The sequence below is a fragment of the Leiobunum rupestre genome, chromosome 2 (assembly GCF_980474605.1).
Source record: "Leiobunum rupestre chromosome 2, qqLeiRupe1.1.hap1, whole genome shotgun sequence".
Lineage (NCBI taxonomy): Eukaryota > Metazoa > Arthropoda > Arachnida > Opiliones > Sclerosomatidae > Leiobunum > Leiobunum rupestre.
Window position 1 is genome coordinate 10,210,095 of NC_143385.1, and position 12,949 is coordinate 10,223,043.

Genomic DNA, 12,949 nt, shown 5'->3' on the forward strand with positions numbered 1-12,949 from the left:
TCTAAATGAGTACATTAGCGACACGAATTAAATCTTATTTATATTCGAGCCCACCAAATTAACTAGCATCTGTGACGTCAGTGATGATATAAATTAAGTCACGCGCACTTTTAAAAACGGAAATTAATTTCTTTAGAAGGTGCTATAAGGAGTTGCACCGAGAAAATAGGAGACAGTGCAGGTAGACTTTAAACAATTATTCCGCGCAATTTCTTCAAATACATTACTAATCAAAAATATACGATACATAAAAATAAATATTAGCACGTGATAAATTTACACAACTATTCAATACAGTTCAAATATATAGTAATTCTTTTACAATGTTTTACATCTTAAATTTTGGGGCTAATTTAATATTGAGATAGTTTTTAGGAATCAAACTATCAGTAACTGAAAGATATATAAATATAATATTGATAAATATAATTAGTTTTTTAAGGATACTTCCTAAGTGTTTTGGATTTTTAAAAATACAGAATCTACTGTCAAGGATTTTAGGGAAAATTCTGTGATTTGAGGTTTATAAATTTTACCCAAATTATGTCAAAAGAGATTTTTTAAACAAAAACCTGTAATTTAAAGACTATGGGCAATAAATTCTAGGATTTTGTGGAATTTGCTGAAATTATGTCGGTCATTTAGTTACTTTGTGCAAAAGCTTTTGGATTTTGATAATCCTAGCTTTTAAATATAAATTCCACGGATGTTAATTTCAAAGATTTTTGGATTTTTAATAAAATTTCGTGCAAGATTTTGACAAAACCTTGGTTGCTTATGCAAATGAACTCAGCAACTTACCCTTTGTAAATTGTAAATAGACATAGAGACTCCTTGGCAAATGAATATAACATCCACTACCACAAGTTTATAATATACTAGCTCCCTATAAGTTAGGATCCGCCATAGATCTAACCATAACAGCGATTTATCCCATAAAAAATCAGAACCGGTATACGTAACTCCCTGCGGCGATTTTTTGCCCTATCTTTTTAGCTTTTTCAACTAGCACTAACGACGCTTGTTTCAAATTTGGGACACGGGCGGCTATGGGTTTGTTGGCTGACCAAATCCTTGATATGAGGGAAATTTAAATTACACAACTTATGTGTTTGGAAGAATATTTTATTCATTTCAATATGAACGGCTATTGTCGTAAAATATTCGTAGTGTAAAGCTTATCTCTTCGCGACAACTCGCGTTAGGCTTAACGAGCTTCGATTCCGTCGTTGAAACGAAAACGGATTTCACAGGCAGACTCATTTTTCGCCATCAGATGGCGACTTCGACGTCTTGGGATAAATCGCTGTTAACGCACAGCCTATGTACGATTCTAACTTATAGGGAGCTAGTGTATTATAAACTTATGGCACTACTACGAAAGTTAGAAATTGAAATTTCGTTATTGTTATTCTAAAGAACTTGGTGCTCGCTGCGGCCGAATGACTCGAATTAAACGAATTGCAACAGAAAACCTTTCGACTTTTATATTTCATTTTAGTTTTTCTTAAACGCCCGATATTAGACATTATCACATTATTTATAGTGAAATTGAATCAGAAATCAGATAGCAGTATAAAGAAAGCGGTTTTCTCTAAAATCATTTTCTTATATACAAAAACAGATATTTTTCCGGCTGATAGCACCTAGGAGCAAAAAACACAAGGAGAACGCAGCCAGACTTTAAACACGCTAACGCAGTGTTGTGTACAAATTTAATTGGACGAGCCTTTACGCTGAACGTTTTCCGGGCGGGGGAAAGACAATTTCGTAATTATCCACTTCTGACGGCAGCAGGCGCTAAAGCGTCTAGCCAATGAAAACTGTACACAAGAAAATGCACGACTTTTGACGGGTTGCGTTCTCCTTGCTGTGTTTGTTGCTCATAGATAGCACTATGACGCACTGGTTTTAGCTTGGGTATTTAATATGTGTATGTTGATTTTTTAATCAGAATTTTGTCCGTAATGGCGTTTGAACACCACGTACTAATGGTAATATCTATTATTATTTTTTTAAATAAAACCACAATCAATTTCTATAAACAATTTAGGAGGTAAATTATATGTAACCCATTCTGTCGTTTCATTAATGATCAGATTCCCATAGAAAGAAATAACATTATCTAATAATAAAAATAATAATAATCAGTTAGGCTAATACCCAAGGCACCATCTTCGGCCTAAGTCATCGAGCGACTTTTAATGCCTTTAAACAGGTGGCCGGGTTACAATGCGTAGGTGGATGGTGGCTAGCCCTTCATGCCACGCGAGCCAACAGCTCCCAACACTAACTATTACCGTTAACCTCAACAAGTTTTTATGGGAAGGGGAAACCAAAAATGCGACCTCAAGGCAGGGCCGTAGCCAGGCTATAGACGTAGACCGGGCGAACCGTAGTTTAGAAGGGGCCAGTAGTATTCAGTGCCGTCTTTATAGATTTAGTTCGAGGAACACCAGGTCGGGTGAAAAAATTCCAGTATAAAAGCTTTTATAATCAGTGGCGTAGCTGAGAACTCAGAGGCCCCCGCAAAAATCTCTATGAGGCCCCCTTTTTAATTTTTTTTTGGTTAGCGCCCCCCCCCCCCCCGAAGCTCGAGTGCCTGCTGAAGATCGAGGGCCCCCCCGCACCGCGGGCCCTGCGGACCATCAGCTACGCCACTGGGATTAATACCTATTACCACATAATGAACGAAATGCTGTTTGCAGTCCACTCATTTTAGAGGTTCAACCAAAAGTAAATATTGAGATAAAGTCTAATACTATCGCCTCGACCTGTGACATCTTATTTGAGGGGTAAAAAGTTCGGTCTGGGTCCGATGGCCCGAAGACCAACCGATCGAATGGGGTCCAACGGACCGAAGTCCATCCAATCGAAGGAAAGCACTAACCGACCGAAAATTTAAAAATTCCTTTTTTATGAGTTAATGAGAAGGTTTCAACGGACCGAAATATATATTCTTATATCAAAACAAGAACATGCAAAGCAGACCACCTTGAAAGGGCAAAAAAAAACATACACCCCACAAGAAATTGAACGCGCGCGCGTTTTTGTTTTACACTCAAAGGCCTTTCCTTTCGAAGAGCAATTAAGAATAGTAATTTAATGCAATAATTTTGCTTTGGGCCCATTCGACCGAAATCCAATTCGTTGGAAAACGATTTAACATTGAGTTCCAATCGATCGAAAATAAACCAATTGTGCGGTTTACAGCCCAATTTTGCACCTTTATATTTTTTTTTAGTACATCGAATTAAGGTTTTTTTTAGAGATATATATAAGTCACGGACGTATCCAACGGTGCCTACGCGCCTTCGGCGCGCGTATATAACCTAACCTTTGCGCGCTCCGCGCGCTTACCTAACCTAACCTAACCTAACCTAATCCGAACTAATCTAATCTAAAACGTTTTTCGCGTACCCTGCTATATCTCGGGGCAGAAGTAAAAAACAAAACAGTAAACTTGAACAGTAAAAAAGTTATTTTAATTTTTATTTAACGATATACAACTTTTTGGTCCGTTGAAACCTTTTCCCTTTTGTTGCTATAAAAAACGTATGTTAAATTTCGGTCGGTTGGCTCTTTTGTTTTCGGGCCGTGACCGTGAGTTTTCGATCCGTTGGACCCCTTCGATCAGTTGGTCTTCGGCCCATCGGAATTATCCCAAAAGTTCTTGGCTTTGGTGATGCCTTCCCCCTCGCCCCTTTTCAGGAACATTAAGTGTATCGATGTACTCCGCCGCGGTAAAAATAGTTCGCTTTAATATACGTGGATATTAAACTTTCGCTTGCGATAATTTTATAATTTATTTTACAAAATAAAGTATATAAAGTAGATATATGATTGAACCAAAAATACGACATTTTAAAAACAATAATACGACTTTCTAAAATAGATACACATGTAACTTAAGTCAGTGCTTTTAGTAAGCCTAATATGACGTGATATCGCGCTAGCCACAAATTTATGTCATGTGGAGTATATTACAAGAAAACGAATATTTAAACGGATTTAAAACTTTAAAAGGTAAGAATTTTAAATGACATTAAAATGAGACTTTTTCGTAGTTTTTAATTAGTTGACATTCATTTCTATAGCCAGAAAGGAACATATTAATTGATTTCATAAAAAATGACTAGCCAAGGGTTAAGTATTGAAGCATTGTTGAAGAATTACGAAGATGATTTTTTTGAACTGGATGTAAGCTATAAAGCTATTTGCGAGTCGTTGTTGATGCAAATACTAGATAAACTATGCTTAAAATACAACAGAGGATGGAAACATAACACCTAAATTTTCGGCTTGGGTTTGTTTACTGACTGAAGCCTTTGCTCTCGTTTCAAATTATCCCTCAAATAAAATTTACACTGTGTAGATTGAACTTTCGGGGCCTTTAAAAGTACAATCGGCGGCAAAGGTTGCTTATGTGGCATTTTTATTCACTGTATTAAACTAATCACTTAATTAAAATCTTTAAACGAGGTCCAAACAAAACCGAGCGCGAAGTAGAATACTAGTCTAGCGTTTCTGTAACAGAAGCGGACGATTCGAGACGTCGAAAGCGAGGACCGAAACAACGTATCCCAAAATTCCCCGGAATACACTACTTTTCGCGGGAAAATATGTCGAAAAACGTGCTTTTCTAATTGTGGAAAAAAACACGTGATCGATAGCTCTTTAAAAAGGATGTCAAGCACGGTGGAAGGTAAAATCTGAAGGCGTTATTAGACTTTATTTCAATATTTACTTTTGGTTCGACTCATGATTGGCGTCAGGGGTTTGGTATGGTCATATTGGTGGCTTCGCTAATAAAAATGTTCTACTTTCGGGAATTTGTGAGCAGCCAAACCAGAAATAAAAGAACCAATCAAAATATCCTACACTAAATCGACGTCAATTATTTAATTAATTATTTAATCGCGTGGGTACTGTATCGGTTCCTTAGGTTCATAATGGCAGCGAGCAGGCATATGTTTAATATCAGTTAAGATTTGAAATTTGTATTAACTTATCTTTTCGGTGTTATAGACACAAGCCATATTTCCGACACGGTACTGACGAGCCCCAAATAGGGAGTAACAGGTCTGTCAACAGGGGCAGCAACCGGTCTATCGTTGTAAATTCTGGCTATGTTATTTCATTTTGCATTCATTTTTGACGTCTTTAATTTATTGTAACTCGTTTTATAATTACTTTAAATTTAATAAAAATAAAAAATTTACAACGATTACCGGTGCACTATAAACGAAATTTTAATAAATAAATTAAAATCGCCGTTTTCAAACGCTTCACTTTTGTACCGGTAATCGTTGTAAATCTTTTATTTTAATTACTAAGTTAACACTAAATCAGATTATTACGTTTGATACTTTAAATTTGTTTAGGGTTTAGTTTTTTTCCCCATTTTCATTATGGACTTATCTATCTTTTCGCGTGTTTAGACATTCCTTATGATTAATATCATAAATAACATAATAAAAATAAGTATGACTCTTCCTATTGCTTTAATGCTAATTTTCTAACCGAACTTTTTCTCGGCACTGATACTCTCTTCAGGGACTGTGACTTGGACTCGCGACTTACCGTTTTGGATGACTACGTTTTGATAAAAATTTAGGCCTAATATCGGAGAGTACGTTCTGGAGCCGCGAGGGGCTTTGGCTTTGTTTAGAAGCCCGCGTGCGAATCACGCGTGATTAAAAAACATGAGCTCGTGGCGCCGAGAAAAACTTTTAATTTTTATCATTTTAGCTTAATGTTCCGCCTATCTATCGGAAACCAGATATTTCGGCTTAGCGGAAGTCTCGCATATTTTAGACACTAGAGGGCTCTGTGCTGAGAAAACATCTTGATTGCGCAATAGCTATGAAAATCAGTTTGGTTGTAAATCTCGTTAAATGTCTTACTTAAGGTTATTATGTTACTTATGTAAAATATCAAACTAATGGTAATACGACAAAGTTTATTTTAAAAAGTTTTGGAGTATGCTGCGATAGGATTACACTTAATCATACTGGAATAGATGTTTTGTTGAAGTTAAATTAAATTTGAAATTATACTGGTACGCATACCTGAACGGTTTGAGACCGAGCTAGGGCTGGGCGTTCAGATAGGAAATTTTCCGTTCATTTCTTTTATATCCATATCCGAACAAAATCCGAATAAAACCTTATTTGTTGCATATTAAATCGTATAATAGTCGTTAATAATATCCATAAATAAAGAGTTAATCGGATTTTTTATGATGAATTGAAATTATGGCGGTTAATTTATCCGTTTCCCCGAGCTCTGGACAGAGCTTAAGGAAAATGCTTAAGGTGAGCCTGAGTGTGAGGCTAGTTGTGCAGCTATACTGACTCGAAGAAATATGAAATCATCCGATGGCTCTCCCGATGTCATGGACTCATGGTTCTAGCGCCGTTAACCTGATTCTTCAAAACATTTAACTATTGTACTAGCCGCTATTTTATATCCGTATTTGTACCTTCAACGTTTCGCCTGTCAACCGACAGATGGTGCTCATGATTTGATATCCGGTGATTCGTCGGTTAATCTCCGTATCATATTCGCAACAGCGCGCCTACTATCCGAAACACGGGTACTCCCCGGGATGGTTCCAGAGGAAACTCGCCAGATGTAATTATTTTCTACAATGTTCGCAGAGTGGCCCGCCAAAATTTAAACCCGGAAGACACACTTCCATGCGTAGCGTAATAAGAATTTTCATTATACACGCACCCGCGATTTTCAACTCAATGTATATCAAATTTAATGGTCAGCTTGGGGCCGACGTATAATTTATTTTTTCAAACGAAATAGAAGGTGGTATTTAGTGACCTTATTAAAGTAATTGTTTCAAAACTATTTAATATTCATGGAAATGTATAAAAGTGAAGTCGGAAATTGTTTCAGTGAATATCATTCTTAACCGTTGAATAGGTAAGAAGTCTGCGATGATGTGTGGGAGCTCAAACTATAAGAATTTTGAAATATAATCCTTTCTTAGATCAATCATACGCTGGATTATTAACTCTCTATTGATAAAGGATAACGAATTCAGGTAAATTTGTTTTATATATATATATATATAATAATCTAATATTGCTTAAAAAATTCATTCCTTAAAAAATATTAGGACTCCTTAATTTAACTTTAATTTAATCGCGGATGGTTCCAAAACTGGCACTTGTAGGCAGGATGAAAAAAATAGCGAATAAGTAATCCATACTTTAGGGATAAAGAAGCTAAACCCTTAACAAATTTGAAGAAATTTAAAAACTTATTAATAGCTCGTACCAATAGGTCTTCGAGCAAACATAAAGACGCGAAACTCGGACCAAATAGATTTTCGAGTGAAAAACTAAATTAAATTAAATATAATAGCTAGAAATTTCAACGGTAGACCGGTTTCGTCCTATTTGGAACTCATCAGTACCGTGCGGGAAATCTCGCTTGCGACTTTAAAACCGAAAAGAGAAACTAAGCCTAAACATTAAAATTTTCAAAACGCCTTAGGCCTAAACCACTCATTTACCGAATTTTCGGACCTTCGTCGGCCCTATAATATGAATCGTTGGCCCTAATTTATCTTAATATTTTCATAGGCCTTAGGCACTTTGCATAGTCTACTTAATGGATAAGGCTGGTGGGAATGACACCTGTTAAAAATGAAATATTTTCTTCAAAAGCGCGTATTGAGGACTTAATATTGTAGGAAGTGCAGTCATTTCCAGTAACCCATAAACGAATGCTAATTTGCGTGAACGAAACTTCTTTATTGCTGTTTCACGCTTAAAAAGTAAAATATTTATATGAGATTTATTGATGACCTTTTTTCTTCCAAATTTTCCGGTTTTGTGTTATCACTATAAGCTCATAATACTTCAGTTCTAATAGCTTCAGAATTTTTACCCTTTAAACCCAGGGAATACAAACTCACTGAAGTTTCATTTGAAACGTCAATCCGTGCACAATAATTATTTGAAAAAATTAGCCGATCCGACTGTCTGGTTGTAACAAACGTTCTGCCATCCGTTGATTCATATCCTAGCTACTATTCTTCTAAATAGTTATTCAGAAACAAATCTAGAGATGATGGTAGTGTAATTTAAAGATATTGTGTGCTATGACAGTAATTTAGTAGTAGTAAGTGTAGGGAGCTGTTGTCTCGCGTGGCATGTAGGACTTGCCACCACCCTCCTACGCATTGTAACCCGGCCACCTTAATTAATGGCAATAAAAGTCGCTAGATGACTTGGGCCTAAGGTGGTGCCTTGGGTATTAGCCTAGCTGATTTACAGTTTGTAGAATCTCTAGTATATTTCAACAACCTAGGCTGTTGGCACTGAAGGCATGATGTTTTTTCTGGAGGTAGACGAAATGGTAGTAGACCCCTATTTACAAAACGGCGAAATCCGGTCATGGACAACAGAATGGTAGTAGTATTATCGTTGCATTTACAAAGGCGAAATATTAAGTCAAATACTGTACTTTTGTCCAAACATCGTATTACGTCGTCGTGTACTCTGCTTCACTCAAAAACGAAACAAACTGAAGTGCTGCCGAGAGCCAAGGTTCTTACAAGCGGCCGAGAGCCCTGTAATAAGCAGACAGTTGGAAAAAATGAAAATGGACGTCCTTTGATCTACACAAGATGTTCAAAATTAAATATTTTCGGAGGTTTGTACGCTCAGGGTTCCATAATTTTGAATTTGAAGGTCCCTTATAAGAACTTTGGGTGCCCTTTATTTTAAATTTCGTAAGCTGTGGGATCGACTTTATCGTAAACGTTGTTCTTCGTTTCTAGCTGCCAAGGGAGAACGATGTACACGCCAAAGTTCCAAAGTACCACTTTCATCCTACTACTGACCTGTTTGGTGTTAAGTAGCTTAGTGACATTCGGTAACGGGTATCATCTTGGTAAACTTGCGATGATGGCCTTGATCTTCGGACACGGAGGTGGAGGAGGTGGAGGTGGACACCACCATTACTATCCTGTGTACATCGGCGGCGGCGGGTAAACTTAACCAAATCTCTTTGGTAAAAGGTAGAAAGTACATAATTTCATTTCATCTTTTTAGTCATGGTCATCACGGACATTATTAACGAAAATGAAGTTCTACTTAATGCTCATTAACATTTACATAATTTTGAAAGACACGCTTTCTTACAATCGCACTTTATTGTACAACATTAAACGTAAAATTGTTATCGTTACATTTTGAGTCAAGTGTGTTTTTATTTCTAAAAGTGCTAAAAATGATTTGTGATGTTTATGTTAAAAGATTTGGGACAGTAGATCAGAAAGAAACCGGTATAATAACACGATTCATTGACAATATGGCCGACTGAAGCAGCCAATCTTCGAAGGCGTGGTAGTAGGACAGGGGTGCCAGGCCCCTCGCAAATAAATTACTGGGACGTGTATCTATTGTTATTATCAGCTCAAAAGCTAACACTGACGGATTAAAGGTTTAAGGCTTCCTCAAATAAGAAAATTTAACACTTCCGGAAATTTGATGATTTGCACTGTCTTTAGTTTAGAATATATATTGAGCAAATGATACTTGAAATTCACAAAACTATATCCTATTATTGTCCTAAATATCACCTTAACTAAAAGGCAAAAACAAGGTTAAATCTTGATTGTTTAGTCTTCCGAAAAAGGTTTCCAGAGTTCTGCGAGTTCTAGCCCCATTCCGACCCCAACATACTCTACTGTGCAACCTCACTTGATGATAGTAGTTTTCTTGTAATTAATATAAATAAATCATTCTTGATATGGACATAGAACCCTCAGCAAGCCAAGACGTTTCGGTTCATAAAGTCCGGTCAGTGGTGTAGGAACCGGGAGGAGTAGGGGGGGGGGGCAATGCCCCTCCCTAGAATTTTGCTGGGAGGGGGCAACTAATGTTATTGCCCCCTCCAACCTTTCGTCAGTTGAAATCTTCAAAAGGCTCAAATTATCATTTTAAAAGCATATACAGTTTATAGAACCTCAACTGTGTTTAAATTTCAGTCCTTTCCCGCCAATTTCATAGTAGTAACAAGTACACATGCATTCGGAGAAGCTACACTCCATTGAAAATTAAAAACCATTCTCTAGACCCCTTTTCGTTTATATTTGCCCCCTCCAACTTCTAGAACGTTCCTACGCCCCTGCGTCCTGTACTTAACTCTTTATTGAAAACGATTATGTTGATTACTTTATCTCTCTTCGCTCTATGTACGAAACATAATCGTACTCCGGAATGTTGTATATATGATCGCGGCTGGCGTTGGTGTCTCTTTTGTCGCAGTCTTTTTTCGTTTTTACTTCCGGTTTCTGTTCAATCTTCGTTTTATTTACTATGGTACAGAGTAGTAAGTATCAACTAATTGATTGAGGAATTATGGCAAATTTTAGGTTATTTAAAACAAGATTATAAAGAGATTACGTGTCGTAGGGATGTGCTCTTCGAGTGTGAAAACTCTCCCTAGAGGTCTCTTTGAATCGTCAGGTGTTGAGTTGACAATAGTATCCTAAAACGATTTTTATAAAATTAATATACTTTAATAACTTTTCTTACATGGGAAATACCAAATTAGATAGAGACAGAAAAATTAACCGCCCAAAATTTCAATTATTCATAAAAGTTTGGTTAACTATTTATTTATGGATATTATTGGCGGTTATAAAACGAATTAATATGCAAAAAAATAAGTTAAAATTCGGATAATTTTCGGCTATGGATAAAAACCAATAAAATGGATATTTCGTATCCAAAGACCGAGCTCTAATTATAGATATCGAATTGATTTATTATTGTTTTTAATGGGAAAATGATAATAATAATAATAATAATAAGCTAGGCTAATAACAAAGGCACCACCCAAAGGCCCAAGTCATCTAGCGACTCTTAATGAAAGTTTAGTTCTATTAATTGCCTATACATTTGATGGATATCGATAGGGTTGCTATAAATAATATTACAGTTGTTACCTTAAACTTTCTTTAAAATCTCATAGAAGTATGTATAAAATGTATGTGTATATTTATAATATACACATTGATAAATACAAATATCCGTCTAAATTTCTAGTTATTATCAATACATATAGAAAAATTACCCACATTTCTATAGAATCTATGGAAAATGTAATATATACGGTCAATGAAGGTAAGTGTTATCAGGGGGTAAATGTGATCATCCCCTATTAATTCCCCAAATATTATTATATTCGTGGCCGATATTAACGAAGTTATCTATCATGACAGTAGTGTATATGATAAAATCATTGTTAAAGACGGTTCAGTACACTGTCATACCATTTTATTCTAATTTTTCATGTAAAAAAGTTTCCAAGAGCATATCCAAATATGTTTCTTTTCATTTTACGTTATACATATTATCTATGACAAATCAAATATCGTACATTTTTATTTGTTTACACTCGTAAACCCCTGACTAAAAAAAGATATGATCTAGCTTCTGAAGAATGGCGTACGTGGCGCGGCCAATCAAATAAAATTTTATCAATAGTTAATCGAAAATTTTCTTATTTTTAAATGTTTTCTGAAAATATTTTTCTAATACCGGAACCGTCAATATCGGCTTCGCTTAAGCCAATTTTGGCCGATACCGATATAAGAAAAATAAGCCGATATATCGGTGCATTAATTCCTAATTAATAACGTTTAAATATGACCTGATTTTCTGGGATGAAGATCAGGCGTGCAGGTACAATTAAAAATACAATCGTAATTCGACCCAATTCGAAATTCCGTCGACTGTTTACCGGAAATGCGTTATAAAATTATTTTATCTTTTGATAATGGAATTTTTCCTTTGCCATATTGTAACTGGGTAAAGTCTTTAGTAACATGCAGGAACAAAACGTATTTCCGGTAAATCCCAGACGCTAATATTTAAATCTAATAATTTCCGTGTTAAGTTTTCAATTTATCGACAGATATAATTTCCCGGAAACACTGGAACAAATTATTAGGAACCTGCTCTGGTTGGTTGACCTTGTGTGGGAGTTAAGGGATCGACTGAAGCGTGAAAAATTTCTTGAATATATTACTGGCATTTTAGATGGGCTCTCTCGCAAGTTCGCAACTGGACCTTGTTACCTAGGCAACAGCAAGGTTTCAACTTTGAAGAGTTAGGACCCACCAAACAATATAGCGTTGCGAAGTGCAAACTGTTGCATTATCACCAAATTGAGATGCAAATGACGATTTTCTTAGCTTTTTTAAAGGAGGTTAATTTCCAGAATTAAAGAAAAGGAATGTGCGGACAAATATTATTGATTTTAATGGTTTTTATTGATTTTTTTGCCTAATGTAAAAAGTTAAGCCTATCAGTATACGTATTTCAATTCCTTATTTACTTAAAATAATCGTAGTTTTATTTTTGCTAACTTTATAATAATAATTACCAACATAAAATTAAGGTTATACCCTACTTAAAGCAAGTGTCGTCTTGACGTTAAGTAGCTTTTTTTCAACAGATGTCGCTATTGTCGATATGAAAACAAGATAGTTAAGTTACATTTGACCCAAGGGTGATAATTATAGGTACCCCTCACGTTGATTGGATTGTTTGTAAATTGGTCAATAACATAAATTACAGCAATTATAACCAATATTTTTACCTTGGATATATAATTTAGGTTAAATCCCACTAAATAGAGTATAAGTGGTCTAACTATAATACTCTACAATGACTCTTTAACGACGTTATCCTTTGGCTTTTTTGAATTTAACTTCCTTTGTCAATATTAGATGACACCATGGTCTCCACTAAAGTCACTTTTTTTCGAAGAATCGGATAAACTCATGGCCATTTCTAGTAACAGGTGCACCCCCTTATCACACGGGCAGTGGCGTAACTAGGAACTCCGCCCCCCCCCCCCCGCGAAAAACGACTCGGGGGCTTTTTTAAATAGCTCCGATTTTAATCAT

The 12,949-nt window shown here is 35.8% G+C and overlaps 1 long non-coding RNA gene across 1 annotated transcript; it reads left to right on the top strand.

Moving 5' to 3' along the window:
• The first annotated feature begins 7,002 nt into the window (after positions 1 to 7,002).
• Positions 7,003 to 9,105, top strand: LOC149956064 (uncharacterized). The gene is made up of 3 exons (XR_016478418.1): positions 7,003 to 7,060; positions 8,807 to 9,016; positions 9,081 to 9,105. It is a non-coding gene; the product is annotated as an uncharacterized LOC149956064 (long non-coding RNA).
• Positions 9,106 to 12,949: the final 3,844 nt, after the last annotated feature.